General features: G+C 37.2%; 1 long non-coding RNA gene across 1 annotated transcript; it reads left to right on the top strand.

Moving 5' to 3' along the window:
• The first annotated feature begins 1,657 nt into the window (after positions 1-1,657).
• Positions 1,658-8,896, top strand: LOC121309186. The gene is made up of 3 exons (XR_005948603.1): positions 1,658-1,991; positions 8,403-8,465; positions 8,849-8,896. It is a non-coding gene; the product is annotated as an uncharacterized LOC121309186 (long non-coding RNA).
• The last annotated feature ends 1,008 nt before the right edge of the window (positions 8,897-9,904 follow it).

Raw genomic sequence — 9,904 nt, forward strand, 5'->3', positions numbered from 1 at the left:
TAGTGGTATAACTTTAAAAGATTGAACTGTTTTCATGTTTGCAATATTGTTTGGGATACAGTACCAGCATTAGTATTTCAATAAAGGGATCACGCTGTAATTCTGTTGCTGGTCTGGTATGAATGTTGATTTGTCCTTTCAGAGCTTCGGTACGAATGACTTGTGAATAATAATCTTGTTTTCAGTTCAAACAAATAATTGCGCTATTTTTGGACTAGTTGGAAATTACTTTGGGCTATAAACTCTGCCGCTGGCGAAACTGGTGTAAAATATGTGTGAAATCGGTTTCACTGTAATACAATTTATTGTGTTCACATGAATCATCTGGTGTAATCCCCTGCAGAATTAACATTAAGGTAAATTATTTAAGTAATTTAACAACCACTATTGATAAAACCAGCTCGGATAAGTAGTCCACAGCTGGATTTTAATACAGCTCTGGAGATCAAATCGTAGATTGCGACAACCACCTTTATCTAGGACTAAAACTAACGTGTTTAATGCAGTCTGGGGACTATACAATGTTTGCTGTGTTTGTTAGTTGTTTATGATATTGAAACTAAACCCAGTATTAAACATATTAGTAGAAAATAAAACATATAAAAACAAGTAATGTTTTAATATACTCAACAACAGAAACTACAAAAAAAAAAAACATGCTCAGCAGAGTGTTGAGTTTAGTTAGCAGGTATGTAATATACAATACATAAGAAGCATGCGTATGTATAGGAAGTGAAAGATAGCAATAGAGTTTATTGTGAAACAAAAAATGAAAGTAAGACTACAGGCATACAGTTTGTAGTTACACTGCACCGCATAGTCAAAGCATGAGCAGGTGGCTAAATCACCAGAGCTGATTTTTTATGAACCAGGTGTTCAGTGTGTTGGTGATTCTGTATTATACCCAAATTAGAATTATAAACAGCATAAGCAGATTTAAATATTAAGGAGGTGGGATATTTGAGAATTCTAACAGACATTGCAAGTGCAGAATTTGGAGGCAAAAAGTACCCAGTTCAAGTGTGCCAGATGTATCAAACATAATTTATAGAGTATACAATACCAAAAAGATATACAAATCTGTAATAAATCCTTCAGGTTTTTAACTTTGGTTAGGTTTCATTTTACTGAGTCCTGTGTATTTTCCACTACTGTGATACAGTGCTATAGTGATTTATCATTGTTTTCAGATAATTAAACATGAAAGAGTATTCAAATGCTGTAAAACTTTTAACTGTGTACTACTAATATTACTATTCTGGAATGTCAATTCAATAGGTCATTTAAATGGCTGCTAATTGCTCCATGGACTGCACAGTTCAACATGTTTGTCTTTTGTGGAAGCAGATATAACCATTGTAAAAGTTTACCACACGAAAAGCAAAGCAACTTGTAATAAAGCATAGTAAAAGTGCGGTACAGTAAATGCACATTATAACCATGGGAAAAGCATGGAAAACTGCAAAGTTACAGTAATTACAAGTGTAGGTGGTAAGTAATTACACTTTAACTTCACAGCTGTATATACAGTGCATTATAATGTTCTGTCCCAAATGTTAGTTCTTAGCAGCTTTTATAATGGCTGGACTTCCCCTTCTTAGCTTACCACACGTGTGTGCAGAAATTCACAAAGGAAAAAAAGTGTTTTTCTCTGGGTGTGACTAGCAAGTTAAGAATACAGTTTCCTTGATCGGAGGAGGAAGTCACTCTTTCTAAAAAAGGGCAAAGGTATATTCATCTAGTTCTAGTTCTTGTTTTTTTTCGAATGGTTGACGGCCTACACACTTCCTCTGTGCAGCGCCACAGCAGAAGCCTGGGTGGTGCAGTAGATACAGGAACCACTTTTTCTCTGTGCCTCTCAGTCGAACATGATATATTGGGTATAGGGAGCAGGATACAGCGCTCTTTAAAAAATGAGTTTCAGCAATGTCCCCAGCAGATCCGAAGTCATGCACTGGAATGCTGCTAAGCTGTCAGACTACCTAAAATCGGTGAGTTCAGTTTAATAGCTGTGTGTTTGTGTGTGCGTTGTGGTGAGTGGGGGGTGGGGGGTGTTGCTGGGCCTGGCCGCATTCTTTGTGTTTTTAGTTCATTGCTAAGTAAAAGAATACTGAGGGCTTATGTTCACAATCCTGCTCAGATTCAGACATTACTTTTACACCCCAGGTTTTGGTTTACACTTAGTGTAATTGTAAGTGTATTATTATTATTATTATTATTATTATTATTATTATTATTATTATTATTATTATTATTATTTTGTATTGTAGTGTAGCGATTCAAATAGACTAACACAGACTATGCAATCAAAGGCAGTGTGTTATGCATACTAGAAAGCAGTGCAGGTTAAAATGACCATGCATGAAAAAAACAACCTGGACAGCTAATGGACTAGAGGACAGGTGTCAGACTGGTATTGGTCTCTTTAAATTACCCCCTCCAGCCAACGGGCTCATTGGTTATCCTTTGGACATGATTGTTGAGACTCCTCTGCTTTTATATTGGAAAATGTGTTTAACCAAGGTGCAGCTGCAAAGGTGAAGAGGAGTGAGGTGGTGGGTTGCAAATTAGTATGAATGTAAAAGGTAGGCAGCTCAGTTTTATCTATAGGATACATCTTAATCAGAAGAGTGTCATGTATGTTGGGGACTGACCCTCCTTCCATTGTTTTTAGACTCCACTGAATCATAGTCCTCAACACCATGTGTGACACACAGCTTCAATACAAAGTATACTGTACTGTCCAATTTGAGCACTTGCAGGGATATGATGTTCTAGATACGTTGGCAGTGTGCAAACACTGAACCTGCTTAATTAACAGTGTGAATTCTTAACATGAAAAGCAATACATTCATCACCTTGCCTAGTTGATTTGAATCTACCTGCCTGGGTTGTTGCATAGTTAATAATATTCAAATTCTGCAGTACTGTAATTCTCCTTTTAGTTATGCTGGGGAGCTGGTGGCCTGCAGTTTTGTATTGGTACCGATATTTACTGGTTTATAAAAAAAAGATGCACAGGTTTACAGCACATAGATTCACGTAGGATTGTAGACACCAATAGATTGACCTTAGAAATAAGGTACTTTAAATGTTTGGGGTTTTTTGGGGTTTTTTTTGGTTTTTTTCTTGAATCGGTTTAACCAGCTCTTCCACTTGTCTCCCAACCAACATGACCAGTTAAAAACTAAACTATAATCTCAGTCTAGGGCAGGCCAGGGCTAGCCATTGCTGGAATCTCCAAAGAGCTTCCCCACACATAAGTCTTGATCGCACAAACATATGCAGACATATTCATACGCACATACACACACGGGTACAGCTGTAGGGCTGGCATGTACACATATTCAATAGTATTTGGTTGGGAGAGAGAAGTATTGTAACTCTTTCACCACCTGCAGCTTTTCAGTGACTCGCAGAATAGAGGAATCAGGAACTCTTGAAAGAGTTAAAAACATACGTTCTGTAAAAAGGCTAATCGCCAGACTAGATGTAGTTCACAAATAATAATGTTATCACATTGCCGAGATTGAAGCGGTCCGTGTCTGGCTGACAAGAGATAATAACACTGTTCTCGTACACGGCTACCTCGCTGTATCGACCACACCATGGATAGGCCTGTAAAATCACTTCATTACGGGTTATTCATCCACCCCGCTGCTGTACTTGTAATTAATCCCATAGCGCAGCAGCATCAAAATATTTCTACGCTGTATATTTTTGCCATTTTCCTATTAGTTCCCCCTGGTTATACCATAGTTTTCCATGTTTATTAATATGCTTAACCATGCCTTGCAATCATTTGCAATATTTACCTATACTTTACCCCTGCTTTCGCTATACTTTATTACACTTTGCTATGCTTTTACTATGGAAATCTTTTATAATGGATGAGCCACTGTTAACAAGCTGTGAGTAAATAGCTTCTCAGCTAAAGCATTTAACACCAACACATTATTTTTAGCACCAGTTATGAACACTGTAACCCCACATACAGTTACAGTTTACAGTAGTTACTAACTACGCAAATAATAACTGTTTTCATACGCAGCAATACAATGTTGCCTCTTAAATGATAGTGTTATCAATAGGATTTCATATTATTATTATTGTTCTTTATTCCTAAGCATCAGCAGCATATTTATAAGGCAATGACCTTTTGAGATCGAGTCATAAAAAACAGATGTACAGTAGAACCAACAAAAGCAATAATAGCGTCAAACAACCAAAACTACCAACCTAGTGATCTGGCGATGCTCAGAGAAATTCAGCCAATTGTGAATATTTGAGGAGCCTAACAACCAGAAGCCCAGTCTGTATTAAGGAGCTATCCTTGGAATGGGTGGGTAGAGTAGCTGCATGGCTGCATCCCAGCCACAGCTGCCTGATAAATGAGTGGAAAAAAGACACAGGGATTTTTACATTGTTTATTGCCTTGGCCCATTCGGAGCCCAGACGTGTTTTCATCATTCACAGTATATCACAGGCTGCATTGTACTCTGTCGGGGGTGCTGAGGTCTTTCCTCTCTCATTGTAATTTATTAACATAATATAAGATACTATAATACCACATAATAACAGGAAAGGAATCTTTTATGGTATGCACATTGAATAACGCAAAGTAAGATATAAACACTGCACTTGTAAGCAGTTTAAAACCTTTTCATGAGCCTTAGTTCAGTTTTTATTATTCTTCTGAATATTGTGTCATTTTTCTTTTCCTTTTTTTTGGGGGGGTGCTTGTGGTTTTGGTTCTGTAGCAACACATCACCACTAATCATCATTGCTCACAGAACACACCAGGTACAAGGGAAGTCAGTCATAGGGGAAAGCTACAGTGTATGCTTTTTAAATAACGGTTTCCCGGTTTCTGCTCCCAAGTCTTGATGTAATTCACCATGTTTCCACAACTCGCCACCTGCGACAACCGCGGACCATGGGGCCACCGTTGCAGCATGAAAGTTCAATATTATGATGGCAGATAAGGGTAGGCATGAAGCTATGTTGTCGATACCTAGCGTAGAATCATGAGCACTTTTGTGACCTTTGAGAGCATGGTAACCTGAACGCTGTGCTTCTTTAATACCAGGGAACCATCTGAAACAGCCCCAATGACTACCGACCTTTCGCCTGAGAAACAAGCCTTATAAGGGCTCAGCAAGAGCAGATCATTGTTTCTGTTTGCTCAGATGCCCGTAAAAAACCTCCATAGCTGTGAATGCCGAGTTATGCCGGGGGGGGTTTCAAACACAAGGCTTAGGCTTACTGCTGCCAAAGGGGTCCACATGGTAACATGCAATTTGAATTTTATGTTCTATTATTTACACCTTGAAGTGAGTATGGGTAACACTGTTACCTCTATTACATTATAATTGCCTGTAAATTAAGTACTGATTACATTACTGAATGCAACTGCGTGCATAATTACAATGTAAAAATGTTAACCGAATACTTTTCTCTATAAAAGCCTACACTGTACAAAAAAATCTCTTTTACAGTAAAGAATTGGCAGCTGGCTGGGCAGTAATGTACTGTATAAAAAACAGTATCACACTGTAATAAAACCGTTTAAAAACATTTACAGTAAAATTTTAAAAAATTTTTAAAAAAAAATGTTGCCAGTCAATTGCCATTACTTTATTGTCACTGGTAATCTCTAATATATATTTTTTTAATTTAAAAAAAAAAAAAAAAAACATTACATACCTAACTTATGTCGTTATTTTTATTCTAAACTGTCAAGGTTTATCTTAGAATAAATAACAGTTTACTAGCACTAAACTTGACAGGGGGGGTGGGGGGTGGGTAGAGACGGAAAAAACCAAGAGGGGTAGCCCAATCAAAGACGAGACCTACTGCAGGAGTGGTGAGCACACAAAACATGAAGAAAACTCAAAAATACAAAGGACCTGCAAATTTAGATATACTTGTGCAACAATGTAGCAATTTAACACACAATAACACAAATAATTGTTAAAATTGCAATCGCAATGGATTCTGGGAATCCAGTTTTAACATAATTAGATGTAATATCTACAGTATTTAAAAGCACAGTTAAGAACACATTTTTTTTTTTTTGTTTTTTTTTAATAAATGTCCTTTGAAACAACAGAAATCGTGTGGATGGATCAACACACAGATAACACAAATATTGTTAAAACTTGCAATCGGCCAATGGTTCACTGAGCAATCCATTTTGTAGGTACTTAGGGTAAAAAGCTGTTAATCTCAATGTAAAAACACAATAACACACATTTTGTTTTGTTGTTGGTTTGGGGGAGAAAATGTCTTGGAAACCACGCGAAGCGGACTACGTTTTATAGGCTTTTTTTTCTTTTGTGAGTTTGGAAAAGAGGAATGTTCTAATAAAATGGGAAACAATTGCTTGTTATATAGGAGGTAGGGGAGTTGGCGTCTGATAATTCAGGTAATGTAAAGACAATTTGTGGCCTTCAAACGATTGACCGAATCTTTGTTACCCTGGATATTACTATATTTTTGTACAGTGTTCCGTATCGTGTACATGTCTCTAACGAACTCTGAGTATTTACTACAACTAGCCTTTAAACCTTTTGAGATGCTTTGTCCTCCCCAAGTTACGAAGCCATTTCTGATGATAAAAAGGTGTTAAAAGCACATCATTTTAACAGTAGAGAGTTGTTCGTCATGTGAGCACATGTTATTCCCCTATTAGTCACTAACAAAGTAATTCCTATACATCAGAAACTGCTGTTAGGTGTGTAATACTGCAAAACTGTTAAAGTTCTGGAGACCATGTCGACTATGTTTTTAATTAGATTTGGTATATAACAGTATTGAACGCCTATGAACAGAAACCTTAAAGATAAGAAAAAAATCTCTTCTCAGGAGCTACAGTTCGGGGCAAAATCTCTTCTTCACTGTGTAAAAAGAAAGTAAACACAGTGCGTAAACGATGTCAGCGAATCAAATTGTAATTAGAAGAAATCTGCGGATAGTGTCACTGCCGATAAAGAATTTACGTTCACCCCCAAGTACCTTTACGAAATTCACAGTTTTGATGATCTTTACTACACGGATCTTCTGTGAACATCAAGGTGGACGTCGGCTACTGATTTAGAAGGCAGTGGTGTTGCAGAAAGAACATTCTGTATGACGTCATCTATAAGCTGGAATCTCAACCCATTGATAGTTTCCCCCCATAGAGACAAGTGGGATGCTGCTTGGCAACTATACTTCGAAAAAAAATGGAGTATTTCCGTGTAGATCATAAATGGCCAATGACGTCTGAATGACGTTTAAATGCATCTTCTCTGGTTTCGAATGATGTATTTCCAGGTATCGTCGATCACACTGCTGGAGACATCACAGTCTGTGTGATCAGTCAGTTCTATGGAACAAATGTTGCTCGGAAACGAAAGGAACAAGAGTTCTTCTTCAAACTGGGAACTCTTGAACCTCTGGGAATTAATATTTTATTCTAATAATCATGACACCATCCACTGGATTTTATGTATAATTACAATTCTTGAACAACAGCAAGTTTACTGCACTGCTGTTAACTTTTCTTTTTAAACAGCTGAAGGGAAGTTTTTTTTTGCCTGAAATGTTCATGAAAAAAAACAAAAACAAATAGAAAAAAAAACAAACTGTGAATCGGAACCCTTTAGACCATTTGGGATAGCAGCTGAGATACTTCCGTCAGTATCGCGCTTAGTCAGTTAGAATATTGTGTGTACAACTGTCGAGTGATGACAGTATTTAATGTGATGGAAAAAAAACGACGTATCACAAGTTATGCCTTTCCACAACGAAAAGCATAAAGCCAGTGGTATGTGCTTGTCACCCATGTTTCGGATATGTTTAGGATGTGTCAGCTTAAAGTCCAGCATACAGATTATAAAAAAAGACATCATTACACTCAAGAAGATGCAAAGAAGGGCAACTAGGCTGAGGGGTCTCGCGCATGACGGAATGGACATAACCTATGAGAATCGCTAAAATAAATACGCTTTTCATCTCATTAAACAGAAAAAAGAATAGATTTTATTCAGTCTATAAAGCACATCGATTGGTATAGTTAAAGATAACCCACCACTTCAGATTTAGCACAGAGAGTAGAACAAGAGGACATGCATGCAGTATGAGTAAAAGTAAGTTTAGAGCAGTTTTTTACACACAGAGTTATACATGCATGGGATAGCACACCAGGTGATGTAGTATGATCTAAAACACTGGGTGCGTTTTTAATTCTATATTTTTTATTTTGATCCCCCCACAGTAGCGGAGAATGGGGCGCTAAAAAGGGACAAACGTTGATGGGCCGAACAGCCTTTTCTCGTTCCCAGGCTTTTCTTATGCTCTAATATTGTGGTGAAAAAAACAAGTGCAAGAGTCTGAACTTAAGAATTTTTCTTTCACAGCTCAATATAAAGGACTGCGATAAGGTTGTCAAAAAACATAACATTAATGGATCTCGTTTTTTGGTAAGTTCAAAGATTTTTATTTTAGTTTACAAAAAAAATCCTGACATCAAATGCATAAAACACCCAGTGTAATAATACAAACATATGTACTTCAATGAAGGAAATAAACTATATAGAAGAAGAAAAAAAAACTGAATTCAACCAAAAGATTGCTTTATTAACCATTCTTTGTGACCCAGTATGTGTTTTAAATAAAGCATTTATTGAATGTAAGCTCAGGTTTTCTCATTAATGAAGTAGCATGGATGAATGGAGGAATAAAGCAGTACATAAAGCCAGTTATATTTTAGTCTGGCCCTGTGTATGGTATTATTGCTTAATATATTTACTGGAATTCGACAGATCAACAAACTCATTGAAATGTGTCCTTTTCACTCTTTTAGGAAATGTCAGACAATGACATGCAGAAGTTCCCAAAGTTACATGCACCGTGAGTACTGGGGAAGCCTCTCCTTATCTCTTGAGAAGCATAGTTTGAGTAAAGCTGGACACACAGTGTAAAAATAGAAAGACAAATCAGGTTTAAATCATTGTGAAGAATGACAGATGACATGCATATCAGTTCATAACGATCTCACCTGTGGCTCCACGTTTGGTGTTAGGTTAGTAGGCACTGTAGGTGTTATGTTTGGAATACAACACAATTCAACTACTAAACTCAATACTAACAATATTATCACCCTGTTTATGTTGCTTTTTTATATATTTTAATGCACATATTTCAAATACAGTGCTAAGGAGTAGATGAAATGGCCAGACTTGAACCTTGTGACCTAGACAAGAAGTAATTAGTTACCCTGAAATAACATCGCACTTATATACCAGATTTAGATTCTGAAACAAACAACTGAAGCAACTGAATCAGAAGTTCGAAAGAGTCCTGCTTTTACTGCTCAGATCGGCCCATATGCTCAGACAGAGAAGAGATATGGCTCACTGACAAGAAGTCTTCACAATTTATAGACAGCTTGTTGCTGCCCTGTGCACTCATATATTTGCCTTTTTGTTTGACAGCTTGCAAATGTAAATAGCTTAAGAGAACTAGCTGTAAGTGAGTGGCCATGCAGTGGAAGAGTTGCTCATGTGTTTGCCATTCTTATCAGATTGAAGGCTGCTTCCTTCTTCCTGTTCTGTGTTCTACATTATCTCTGCTTTCCAGATAAGTCTATATATATACAAAATTTCTTACACCCAAAAGCGGTAGGTCGATTCCTGCAACATTTCTGCATGGTAGATGTTAACTTGATGTAAGATGATGTAGTTGTAAGAAACCGTTGCTGTATGGGACTCTAGAGAACATACCCCAACCGTAAGAAAGGGTTGCTGTATGGATCCTGCCCCCCATAATATCTTTGATTTGAAGGGCAGCCTTAGCATCTTACACAGCTTTCTTTGCCAGCCATATTCTTTCAGTTTTCAACACAGGTGCTGCCACCCAC

Source organism: Polyodon spathula, unplaced genomic scaffold, assembly GCF_017654505.1.
Source record: "Polyodon spathula isolate WHYD16114869_AA unplaced genomic scaffold, ASM1765450v1 scaffolds_954, whole genome shotgun sequence".
In the NCBI taxonomy this organism is placed as follows: domain Eukaryota; kingdom Metazoa; phylum Chordata; class Actinopteri; order Acipenseriformes; family Polyodontidae; genus Polyodon; species Polyodon spathula.